We start from the raw sequence: 13720 nt of genomic DNA, 5'->3' as shown, positions 1-13720 counted from the left end.
CTCAAAAAAGTTAAAAATAGAATTATCACACAATCGAGCAATTTCACTTATGGTCATATACCCAAAACAATTGAGAACAGAAACTCAAATAGATATTTATACATTTCTGTTCATAGCTGCATCATTTGTAATAGCCAAAAGGTGAAAGCTATCCAAGTATCCATCAATGGATGAATAGGTAAACAAAACATGGTCTATACCAGAGGTAGTCAACCTTTTTATACCTACCGCCCACTCTTGTATCTCTGTTAGTAGTAAAATTTTCTAACTGCCCACCGGTTCCACAGTAATGGTGATTTATAAAGTAGGGAAGTAACTTTACTTTTTAAAATTTATAAAGCAGAGTTACAGCAAGTTAAAGCATATAATAATAATTACTTACCAAGTACTTTATGTCAGATTTTCGCTAAGTTTGGCAGAATAAATCTTTATAAAACAACTTACTATAGTTAAATCTATCTTTTCATTTATACCTTGGTTACTCCGCTACTACTCACTATGAAAGCTGGAATGCCCATTAGTGGGTGGTAGGGACCAGGTTGACTACCACTGGTCTATACACACAATGGAATATTATTCAGCCTTAAAAAGGAAGGAAAGTCTGACCCAAGTGCCAACATAGATGAACCTTGAGCAATTATGCTTAGTTAAATAAGCCAGTCACAAAAGGACAAATACTGTTTAATTCCACTCATAAGAGGTTCCTTGGAGTAGTTAAATTTACCGAGACAAAAAGGCTAGGGAATGGAGAGTTAATGTTTAATGAGTGTAGAGTTTCAGTCTGAAAAGATGAAGAAGTTCTGGAGCTGATGTTGTATAGCAATTTAAATGTACTTAACATCACAGAAGTGTAGATTTAAAAAATGGTTAGACTGGTCAGTTTTATGTTTTGTATGTTTAACCACAATTTGAAAAGAAAAAGCAAATCTCTAAGTCAGCAATAGTGTCCCTCTTAGTCATGTTATTTCCTACAGGGAAGGGTACAATGTTTTTCTCTCCTTCAAATAAACAAAGGCACACAAATTCTGTACAAGAAAGGGTGTTCATTTATTTTTATCCATTCAAGAATCCTTCGATTCTTCATTGAGCACTTCCTATGTGCCTGGTGCTTTTCTAGGCACCAGGGTTATGGCAGTGAGATGAACAAAATTGGCAGAAATCCTTGCACTCCTGTGGACATGTCTGAGATCTAAGGTTACACCAGGTAGGGCCCCAGCAGCAAAGAGATGGCACACTCAAATTAGGGTAATTTTAGGAGGAGTGAATATAGACAGATAAGGGAAACCACATGAGGATAGTTAAGAAACCCAGATAATAACAGGAGAGCTATTACCACCTATAGGCTGAATAGCTGAGGGGTTGGGGCAGACACTGAAACTCAAGAGAAGAAAATGTTAAGTAAGGCTGTCATAAGAGCAACTGTGAATTTAGTGGAGGGATGTAGACACTCGATGCTACCCCCACAGTCACCCAATGCTACCTTCACAGTCATCTAAGACTATCTCACTATCAGCTCAAGGCTACGCTCATGGTCACTTTTGGGCAAACAAGTTTGTAACAAGTGTATTTAGGTTTGCTCGCTTGTACTGGGGCAGCACCATGTGTGTGTGGTCTATGGAAGGCTGAGGGTGCTTGCTCTCAGGGCAGCGGATTGCAAATTGTGGACTGCTTGACTCCATGGGGTGGGGAGATTGTTTGCTATTGTTTGTCAGAGAAGGGGAGAAGAGGTATTTTTGCAGGGCTTGTTTGGCGGGGGAGTGCTGAGGCTGGTGGGTGCCTGTGAGTCTTGTGAGTCCAGAGTGAGAAAAGGAAGAAGTCTTCCCTGCCTGTTTGCTTGTCCACCTTTAGGAGACTTTAATAAACGGAATGGCCCACCATTTTCTGTCTCCACAGTTCCTTTACCATCTGCCCGAATTCAGTGCGAATTTGCATGGCCTTGGACTTACAGTCACCAAGAATCCCACGGGCAGTAAATACCTAACCTCACTCTCCTCCCCACTCTGATCCCCTGATAGTTCCTTAGTGGCCAAACACAAGCAGATGTTAGTGCAAAAGAGCCCTTTGCTGCAAAGTCCAAAGAACTCAGCGGGAAGACAATGGGGAGGGAGGACCCAGAAGGGCAAGCACAGGTGTTCGGCACCATGAAGAAAACACGAGGCTGGTGGCCTCCCTGGGCCTCACCTCCGGAAAGCTGACTAAAGGCCAGGCACTCTTCCAGGAAACAGGCAATGGCAGTCCACAGGGAATCTGGGGCTTTTCCTATTCTCGAGCCATCCCAGAGAATCAGGCACAGCTGTACCCAGCCTGAGATTGGATGACGAGACCAAGACAATTTTCCTATCAATCTCAGCAGGTAGGGTTAGATAGTTCCAAGTATTCTAGAGCAAAGTTTGGCCTAACATAAAACCCAGACCACACCAATATTTGCTTATTCAGCAAATATTCACTTCCTAGCCCATCTACCCTGGGCAGGCACTCTTCCCCACCCTACATATTATTGTCACTTGCTTTGCAAGGGAATGTTAGCTGACATGAGCAAGTGGAGGCTTGACACATGCCCTGAGATGTGCCCTGGGTAGCTGTGCCCTCAACATGGGACACCAAATGAATACAGGTGAGGCAGAGCCAAGCCCCAAACTCACTTAATTCATATTGACTTTACAACGTTCAGCTAAGGAAGGAAATGAGACTCAGAAATTAAGTGGCTTATCTAAGGTAACATAGCTACCAAATTAGTTGCAGATCTGGTTGTAGAATCCAGTCATTTTGAAGTGTAATACAATCTTTTGAAAATCCTTGCTTTCTCTAGTGAAATAAAAGGATTTGGGAAGCTTCACCTACGTTACCATCAAGTCTGTCCCCTTGACAACCCAGAGCCCACATTCGTCCTGCCAGCTTTTCTTCCTTGTCTCCTAACCTCATAAGTACCCTTGTTTTCCCCTTTTTTCTCCACTCTCTCCAACTGTACTCGGCTCTGCAGCAGCTTAATTTGGCCTCATCTTAGGTTCAGATGCTCTCGAGATTCAGACCAGTATTGTGAGATGTCTGTCCACATCTCCATCTAGTTATCACTCCAGTTCCTCCAACTCAATGTGTTTCCAACAAAACTGTCTTCTTTCTTGAACAGTTCTTTGCTAGACTTTTACATCTCATTAAAATATTTTTTTACACTTTTTATTTTTGAAATAATTATAAATTCACAAGAAGTCAGAAAGGTAGTACAGGGAAGTCCTTTGGATCCTTCACCCAGTTCCCCCTAGTGGTTACAGCTCTCTAGGTATAGCCTCAAAACCAGGAAACTGACATTGATTTAGAGTATGTGCGTAATTCTGTGCATTTTATCCCATGTGTAGATTCCTGCAACCACTACCGCAATCAACATACATAAAAGAAAAAAAAAAGATCCAGAACTATTCCAACAACACAAAGATCTGCCTTGTATTACTCCTTTATAATCACACCCACATTCCTCACTTCCCATCCCTAACTCCTGGCTACCACAAAATTGTTCTCCATTTCTGTCTTTTTGCTGAGAATGTTATTCAAATGGAACCATACAGTATGTGGTCTTCTGAGACTGGCTTTTTATGTTTTCAGTGCACAAGTGACTCAGAAGAACAGCCCTGGGACCCACACACCGTGTCTTCTACATCCTCCGCTCATTTCTTTTCATTGCTGAGTAGCATTTCATGGAGTGGATGTAGCAGTGGATCTAACCATTCAGTATTCCAGTTTTTGACTGTTACAAATAAAGCTGTTATAAACCGTAGTGTACAGGTTTTGCGTGGAATGTTTTCATCACTCTAAGATAAACGCCCGGGAGTGTAGTTGCTGGGATGTACAATAATAATACATTTAGTCTTTTTCTTTCAGTTTTATTGATATAACTAACATCTAGCACTGCATAAGTTTAATGTGTATAACATAATGAGTTGACTTACAGATATTGCAAAATGATGAGCACAGTGAGTTAACATCCATCACCTTATGTAGAGACAAAACAAGAAACAAAACAGAAACCCCAAACGTATATGTTATTTTCCTTTGATAAGAACTTTTATGACTTCCTCTCTTAACAACTTTCAAGTATACCATACAGTGGTATTAATTATGGTCATGCTATTGTATTTATTTATCTTATAATAAATGCCTGCACCTCTGGTAATAACACATCTAATCTTTCTTTTTTTTTTTGGATTCCACATATAAGTGAGATCATATTGTATTTGTCTTTCTCTGTCTAACTAATTTCTTTTTTTTTTAAGAAACTGTAAAAGTGTTTTCAAAGGTTACTGTAACAATCTACACTCCAGTTGAAGTTGCTCCACCTCTTGCCGGTACTTAGTATTGTAAGTATATTTTATTTATTGTTTTTGACAGGTATGTGGTGATATCTCATCGGGGTCTGAATTTGCACTTCCCTGATGGTTGGTGATGCTGAATATTTTTTCATGCACTTCTCTGCCATAAATGTATCCTCTTCAGTGAAATGTCTCTTCCTATAGTTAGTCTATTTTCCAAGTAGGTTGTTTGTTTTTATACTGTTGACTTTTGAAAGATTTTTATGTATTCTAGATAAGAGTCCTTTGTCAGGTATGAGGTTGCAAATATTTTCTTCTAGTCTATAGCACAGCAAACAGTTTAATTATGATGAAGTCCAAGTTATTGAGGTTTTTTTTCTTTTATGAATTGTGCTTTTGGTGTCATGGCTAAGAACTCTTTACCAAGCCTTCCTACATTTTCTTCCAAAATTTCATGTCCTGTGTGTCTGTAACTCAGCCCGGCCTGTGGTGCTGCCGTGGATAGAGCATCAACCTGAAATGCTGAGATCACTGGTTTGAAACTCCAGCCTTACCAAGTCAAGGCACTTACGACAAGCAATCAATGAAAGTGTAAATAACTGTGGAGGTGATACTTCTTGCTTCCTCTCCCCTCTCATTCTCTCCTCTCTGTAAAAATCAATAAATAAAATCTTTTAAAAAAGAAAGAAATCTATGACCCAGATTGAGTTAATTTTTGTGTAATGTGTGAAGTTAAGTCAAGATTATTAAAAACTATTTTGACTGTGGAACATTCAATTGCTCCAACACCATTTATTAAAAAGAGTATTTTTAAACTGAACTGTTTTTGAATCTTTGTCAGAAATCAATACTGTGCTTGGATGGGTTTCCTTCTGAGACTTCTGTTTTGTCCCACGGGTCTATATGCTCATCCTTCTGCCAATGGCACACAAGCTTGACTTGTCATAGCTATATAATAAGTCTTAAAATTGGGTAGACTCACTCCTCCTATTTTATTTATTTTCCCAAAATTGGTTTAGCTATTCTAATTTCTTTACCTTTTCTTATAAATTTAAGAATAATTTTATTGATATACACAAAAGATTTTCCTGGGATTTTGATAGAAATTGTATTAACATGTATATCAGTTTGAAAAACATTGATATCTTTACTAAGTTGAGTATTCCAAATGATGAAACTGTGTTTCTCCATTTATTTAGATTTTCTTTCATTTCTTTCATCAGCATTTTGTAGTTTGTAGCATATGTCTTATACATTGTTTTTAAAGGTTTACATTTAAATTTAAGTACTTCATTTTTTTCAGAGCTTGTTAATATTATTGCATTTTTATTTTTATTTATTTTATTTTTTATTGAATTTATTGGGGTTACATTGGTTAATAAAATTATATGGAATTCAAGTGCACAATCTTATATTACATCATCTGTATGTTGGATTGTGCGTTTACAACCCAAAGTCTAGTCTTCTTCCATCATCATTTATCCCTTTTACACTGTCCTACCTCCCCCTATCCTCTTGCCCTCTAGTAAGCATCATACTGATGTCTGTGTCTATTTGAAACAGCTTCTCAACCCCTTCCCAACAGCTGTTAGTCTGGCCTCTGTATCTGTGAATCTGTTTCTATTTTGTTTGTTTATTTTGTTTATTAGATTCTACACATAAGTGAAATCATATATAGTACTTATTTTCCCCTGGTTGGCTAATTTTACTTAACATAATACCCTCTAAGTCCACCCATGCTCTTGCAAAAGGTAAGATTTCCTTCTTTTTCACAGCTGAGTAGTATTCTATTGTGTATATGTACCACAGCTTTTTTCACTTACTAACCTACAGATGGACACTTGGGCTGTTTCCAGATCATGACTATTGTAAATAGTACTGCAACGAACATAGGGTGCATATATTCTTTCAAATTAGTGTTTCAAGTTTCTACAGTTCCTATATGTGCCCTGACAGCGGATCAAACTGACAACCTCTATGCTGTGGGGCAACACTGTAACCAACTGAGCAATCCAACCAGAGTGATATTGAGCATCTTTTTATATTTCTATTAGCCATCTGTATGTCCTCTTTGGAGAAGAGTATATTCAGGTCCTTTGCTCAATTTTAAGTGGATTATTTGTTTTTTGGTGTTGAGTAATTTTATTTATTTATTTATTTATTTTTAATTTCATTTAGACAATTAATTTTAACGGGATGACATTGATCAATTAGAGTATATATATTCAGAGAAACATCTCCAGATCATTTTGATATTTGATTATGTTGTATACCCATCACCCAAAGTCAAATTGTCCTCTGTCACCTTTTATTTGATTTTCTTTATGCCCCTTCCCTTCCCCTCCCCATCTCTCCCCTCCCTTACTATCCTCCTGATAACCAGTGCACTCTTATCTATGTCCATGAGTCTCAATTTTGTGTGATAGATAGGGACAGACAGACAGGAACAGAGAGATGAGAAGCATCAACCATTAGTTTTTCATTGCGACACCTTAGTTTATTGATTGCTTTCTCATATATGCCTTGACCGTGGGCCTTCAGCAGATCAAGTAACCCCTTGCTTGAGCCAGAGACTTTGGGTCCAAGCTAGTGAGCATTGCTCAAACCAGATGAGCCCACACTCAAGCTGGTGACCTCAGGGTCTCGAACCTGGGTCCTCTGTATCCCAGTCCAACGCTCTATTCACTGCACCACCACCTGATCAGGCTAAAACTACATATCATTGTTAAGGAAAATCAAAAAAGATACAATGAAATGGAAAAATATTCCTTGTTCTTGGTTAGAAAAAATAAATATAGTTAAATGACCATTTTACTCAAAGCAATATACAAATGTAATGAAATGCCCAGAAAAATTCCAATGTCATTTTTTAAAGAAATGGAATAAAAATCAACAGATTTATATAGAACTATAAAAAACCCTGAATAGCCAAAGTAAGCTTAAGGAAAATGAATGAAGCTGGGGGCATTGCAATACCTGATTTCAAATTATACTATAGAGCCACGGTAATCAAAATAGCATGGTATTGGCAGAAAAATAGACACTTAGAGAAATGGAACAGAATTGAGATCCCAGAAGTAAAACTGCATATATATGGTCAAATCATTCTGATAAAGGAGCCAAAAACACACAATGGAGAAAACAAAAGCCTCTTCAATAAATGGTGCTGGGAAAACTGGAGAGCCACATGCAAAAGAATGAAATTCGACTACAGTTTGTCTCCTTGTACCAAAATTAATTCAAAATGGATCAAAGACCTAAATATAAGATCTGAAACAATAAATTACATAGAAGAAAACATAGGTACTAAACTCATGGATTTTGGCCATAAAGAACATTTTATGAAGTTGACTCCAAAGGCAAGGGAAGTGAAGGCAAAGATAAATGAATGGGACTACATCAGACTAAGAAGCTTTTGAACAGCAGCAAAAGAAACTGACAACAAAACAAACAGATAGCCAACTAAATGGGAAATGGTATTTTCAAACAACAGCTCAGATAAGGGCCTAATATCCAAAATTTACAAAGAACTCATAAAACTCAACAAGAAACAAGCAAACAATCCAATAAAAAATGGAAAGAGGACATAAACAGACACTTCTCCCAGGAAAAAATACAAATGGCCAATGGATATATGAAAAGATGCTCAGCTTCACTAGCTATTAGAGAAATGCAAATTAAAACTATGAGATACCACCTGACACCTGTTAGATTAGCTATTATCAACAAGACAGGTAATAATAAGTGTTGGAGAGGCTGTGGAGGAAAAGGAACCCTCATTCACTGTTAGTGGGAATGTAAAGTAGTGCAAACATTATGGAAGAAAGTATGGTGGTTCCTCAAAAAATTAAGAATAGAACTACCATATGATCCAGCAATCCCTCTACTGGGTATATACCCCCAAAACTCAAAAACATTGGTACGTAAAGACACATGCAGCCCCATGTTCATTGCAGCATTGTTCACAGTGACCAAGACATGGAAACAACCAAAAAGCCCTTCACTAGAAGATTGGATAAAGAAGATGTGATACATATATACTATGGAATACTACTCAGCCATAAGAAATGATGACATCAGATCATTTACAACATGGATGAACCCTGATAACATTATACTGAGTGAAATAAGGAAATCAGAAAAAAACTAAGAACTATATGATTTAATATATAGGTAGGACATAAAAATGAGACTCCAGAGACATGGAAAAGAGGGTGGTGGTTACAAGGGGGGGAGAAGGGTGGGGGAGGGGAGGAGCACAAAGAAAACCAGATAGAAGGTGACAGAAGACAATTTGACTTTGGGCGATGGGTATGCAACATAATGAAATGTCAAAATAACCTGGAGATATTTTATCTGAACATATGTACCATGATTTATTAATGTCACCCCATTAAAATTAATAACAATAAAAAATTTTTTAAAAACCTGCAAAGTTTCAACAGCAATTAATCTTTTAATTATGTCCCGCAACCTTACTGTATTGATTTATTCTTTCTAATAGTCTTTTTGTGGAGTCTTTGGGGTTTTTGATGTACAGGATCATATCATCTTCAAAAACTGAAACCTTTACTTCTTCTTTCCCAATATGAATGTCTTTTATTTCTTTCTCTTGTCTGATTGCTCTGGCTAGAACTTCCAGCACTACATTGAATAAGAGTGGAGAGGGTGGGTAGCCTTATCTTGTTCCTGATTTTAGAGGAAAAATTTTCAGTTTTTTGCCATTTAATATGATGTTAGCTGATGGTCTGTCATAAATGGCCTTTATTATGTTGAGATATTTTCCTTCTATACCCATTTTGGTAAGTGTTTTAAACATAAAATGATGTATTTTATCAAATGCCTTTTCTGCATTTATTGATAGGATCATATTTTTTTTGTTTTGTTGATTTGATGTATTACGTTAACTGTTTTTATGTATGTTCAACCATCCTTGTGATTCCGGGATGAATCCTACTTAATCATGATGAATTATTTTTTAATGTGTTGTTGTATTCGATTTGCTAGTATTTTGTTTAGGATTTTAGCACCTGTATTCATTAGAGATATTGGTCTGTAGTTTTCTTTTCTTTCTTTTTTTTTTTTGTCCTTGCCAGGTTTTGGTATGAGGGTTATGTTGGACTCATAAAATGTGTTTGGAAGTATTGCTTCTTCTTCAATTTTTTGGAAGACTTTGAGTAGAATAGGAACCAAGTCTTCTTTGAATGTTTGATAGAATTCACTAGTATAGTCATCTGGCCCTGGGCTTTTACTTTTGGGGAGCTTTTTGATAGTTGTTTCTATTTCCTCCCTGCTTTTGGGTCTGTTTAGGCTATCTACTTCTTCATGACTCAGTATAGGATGATTGTATTGTTCTAGGAATTTATCCATTTCTTCTAGATTGTTAAATTTGGTGACATAGTATTCTACAATAATCCTTTGTACAATATATCTATGGTGTCTGTGGTGATTTCTTCTCTTTCATTTTGGATTTGTTTATATGAGTCCTTTCTCTTTTTTCCTTAGTGAGTCTTGTGTAGGGTTTGTCAATTTTGTTGATCTTTTCAAAGAACCAGCTTTTTGTTTTATTGATTTTTTTCTATAGTTTTTCTGTTCTCTGTTTCATTTATTTCTTCTCTGATATTTATTATTTCCTTTCTTCTGCTGGTTTTGGGTTGCCTTTGTTCTTCTTTCTCTAGTTCCTTAAGATATGATATTAAGTTGGACTCTCTCTTGTTTGTTCATATAAGCCTGTAATGGTATGAACTTCCCTCTTATTACTGCTTTTGCTGTGTCTCAGAGATTATGATATGTTGTATTGTCATTTTTGTTTGTCTGTATATATCTTTTTATCTCTGCTTTTATTTCATCTTTGACCCACTCATTTTTTAGAAGTCTGTTATATAATTTCCATATTTGTTTACTTCTTTTTTGCAGTTGGATTCTAGTTTCAAAGCTTTGTGGTCAGAGAATATGCTTGGTATAATTTCAAGCTTTCTGAATTTGTTGATGTTAGTTTTGTGGCCCAATGTATGGTCAATTCTTGAGAATGTTTCATGTACACTGGAGAAAAATGTATACTGTGGCATTTTGGGATGAAATATCCTGTAGATGTGTATCATATCCAATTGTTCCAGTGTTTCATTTAAGGCCAATATTTCTTTATTGATTTTCTGTTTGGATGAACGATATAGAGCCACCAGCAGTATATTGAGTTCTCCAAGTATAATTGTATTTTTGTCGATTTTTACTTTCAGATCCATTAGTAGATGTCTTATATACATTGGTGTTCCTTGGTTAGTGCATATATATTAAGAAGTGTTATGTCTTCTTGATTCAATGTCCCCTTTATCATTATGAAATAATCATCTTTGTCTCTGATTACCTTTGCTCTCTTAGAGTCAGCATTGTTAGATATGAGTATGGCTACACCTGTTTTTCTTTGTATATTATTTGCTTGGAGAATTGTTTTTCAACCTTTCACTTTAAATTTGTTTTTATCCTTGTAGCTTAGATGTGGTTCTTGAAGGCAGCATACAGTTGGATTTTCTTTTTTGATCCACTCTGCTATTCTGTGTCTTTTTATTGGTGGTAAATTCAATCCATTTACATTTAATGTAATTATTGACACTTGAGGGTTTTCTATTGCCATTTTATATATTGCTTTCTGATAGGTCTGTATCTTGTTTGGTTCTTCTCTTTCATTTTTTTGTCATTTGTTTTTGTTTAGTTATATTTCATACTTAATTTCTCTGTTTCTTCTTTTTTAAGCCATGTGTTTCTGTATTGGTTTTTTCAGGGGTGGTTACCAATAGGTAATAAAAAGGATATATATCATATACATTATCTCATGAGTGCTTCTGCACTCCATCCTTTTTTGCTACTATTAATTTTTGTCCTCTCCCCTTTTTTGTTTTTGTTGTCACAGATTAACCTTGCTTTTATTGTGATCTTGTTGGAGCTTTTACTTGTGATTTTGTTTTGTTTTGTTTGGATAACTCCCTTTAGTGTTCCCTGAAGTGGGGGTTTCTGTTGATAAATTCCTTCATCTTTTCTATATCTGTGAATGTTTTTATTTCCCCTTCATATTTGAAGTATAGCTTTGATGAATATAGTATTCTTGGCTGGAAGTTCCTTTCTTTCAGGTACTTTACATATAGGGTTCCACTCTCTTCTGGCTTGTAGAGTTTCTGCTGAGAAATCTGATAATAGTCTAATGAGCCTTCCTTTATATGTTGTATTCTTTTTCCTGGCTGCCTTGAGGATTTTTTCTTTGTCATTGGTTTGTGGTAATTTCATTATGCTGTGACTTGGAGTAGGTCTGTATGGGTGAAGATAACTCAGTGTTCTGTTTGCTTCTTAGATTCGAGGCTCTGAGAAGTTTCCACAGGCTTGGGAAGTTCTCATTATTTGTTTGAATATGTTCTCCATTCCATTTTCTTTCTCTTCTTCTGATATACCCATTATTCTTATGTTGCCATTTCTGATAGAGTCAGACAATTCCTGTAGGGCTTTCTCATGTCTCTCTCTACTCTTCTCTCTGTAGTATCTATAGTTGCCTGTCTTCTGTGTCACTAATTCTCTCCTCTATCTGGCCTGTCCTATTAGCTAAGTTTGTTACCTTGTTTTTCAGTACATGTATTGAGTTTTTCATCTCTGTTTGGTTCCTTTTTATAGTTTCAATTTCCTTGGTGAAGTATTCTTTTTATTCATAAATTGGTTTTTTTTGAGCTCTCTAAATTGCCTTTCCATGCTTTCTTGTATTTCTCTGATTGTTTTTAGTACTTCAATTTTTAATTCTCTGTCATTTAACTCCCTGGTTTCCAAGCAATTAAAAAAAAATTTTTTTAGAGATTTTTCATCATCTATCTGAGGTACATTTCTGTCTTTTGTATCCATAATATTTGATTTCTTTTTCCTTAATGGCATTTGAAAGTAGTATTGTTAATAACACTAATAAGAGATAATTATAAAAATAAAATTGAAAAGATATAGTGAAAAAAATGAAAATTCTATAATGATAAGTGCAACAAAAACTACAGAGAACAAGGAGCAGGAACTGAATAAAAATGACAAAAGAGATAAAAAATGAAGTAAAAAACACACAAAATGTCACAAAGGAGGGAACCAAAACCATGGAGAAGACCAGTGGCAGAAGGAGGAAAGGCCTGAAATGCAAGGGCACTACCGAAGAACCTCAGGAGGCTGCAGTCATTGAACATGGGGGGACGGAAAGCAGAGTCCAAATCCTGAAAACGTCTGCCTTTCCTCGAGGCTTCAGCATTTCAGAGATTAAAAACAAACAGAGGCAACATTTAATGTTCACATGGTGGAAACAGCAGCAGCAGAAGGAAAAGTTGGCAGCTAAGAAAAAACTTTAAAAAGAGAGAGAGGCTCTTGGTAATAAGGCTCCACCAAAGCCTATACCCAAGACCATTGACAACCAGCAAGGGTATGATGAAACTACAGTAGACCCTAATGATAAAGAGGTTGCTTATGATGAAGCTACAGATGAATTTGCTTCTTATTTCAACAAACTTCTCCCAAGATTCTCATTACAACATCAGATAGGCCTCATGGGAGAACAGTACGACTCTGTGAACAGCTCTCACAGTTATACCAAACTCACATGTTTATTACAGAAGAGGACTGGCTTTGAAAAGAATTATTCTATAGTACATCTCAAGAGATTTCACAGATCTGATTAATGGACCAAATGGATTAATTCTGAGTCGCTTTGCAAATGGACCAACTGCTCACTTTAAAATGAGCAGTGTTCGTGTGCATAAAGAAATTAAGAGAAGAGGCAAGGACTCCACAGAACACATACTTGAAATAATTCTTAATAATTTTACAACATGGCTGGGTCATTCTGTTGGATGAATGTTGGCATCTCTCTTTCCCCATAATCCTCAGTTTATTGGAAGGGAGATTGCCACGTTCCACAATTAATGGGATTTATCTTCTTCAGGCTTCACAGATACATATTCAAGAGTAAAAAGAAAGTGGGAATTCAAGAACTTGGACCATGCTTTACTTTAAAATTAAGATCTCTTCAGAAAGAAACCTCTGATTCTAAATATGGAGAATATGAATGGGTCCATAAGCCCCGAGAAATGGATACTAGTAGAAGAAAATTCCATTTATAAAGTACTGAAGGAATAATATTGAATCCTGCTGAACAAGCCTATCTTGAATTTGTGACAGAAGTCTTCCAAATGGTATTTACTAACTTCACGTATCTTCTTTCATGTCTGGACAAATTTTTAAGTGCCACAAATTAAGAATTACCACTTGCTGTTTCTGTAAGATATACAAATAAAAGTCATTTTGGTAAGAGTTTTAAAAAAAAATCTCACAAAGAAAAATAGGAATCCAAAATATAATAATTTGTTAATAAATGATGATCAAATGAAAGAAAAAGAATAAAAAAACAAATA

General features: G+C 36.1%; 1 pseudogene; it reads left to right on the top strand.

The window, feature by feature from the left end:
• The first annotated feature begins 12415 nt into the window (after positions 1-12415).
• LOC136397809 (ribosome production factor 1 pseudogene) lies at positions 12416-13491 on the top strand (annotated as a pseudogene).
• Positions 13492-13720: the final 229 nt, after the last annotated feature.

The sequence above is a fragment of the Saccopteryx leptura genome, chromosome 3 (genome assembly GCF_036850995.1).
Source record: "Saccopteryx leptura isolate mSacLep1 chromosome 3, mSacLep1_pri_phased_curated, whole genome shotgun sequence".
NCBI classification, from domain to species: Eukaryota; Metazoa; Chordata; class Mammalia; order Chiroptera; family Emballonuridae; genus Saccopteryx; species Saccopteryx leptura.
Note: the sequence above shows the minus strand (reverse complement) of the source record. Positions and strands in the feature narration are given on the sequence as shown.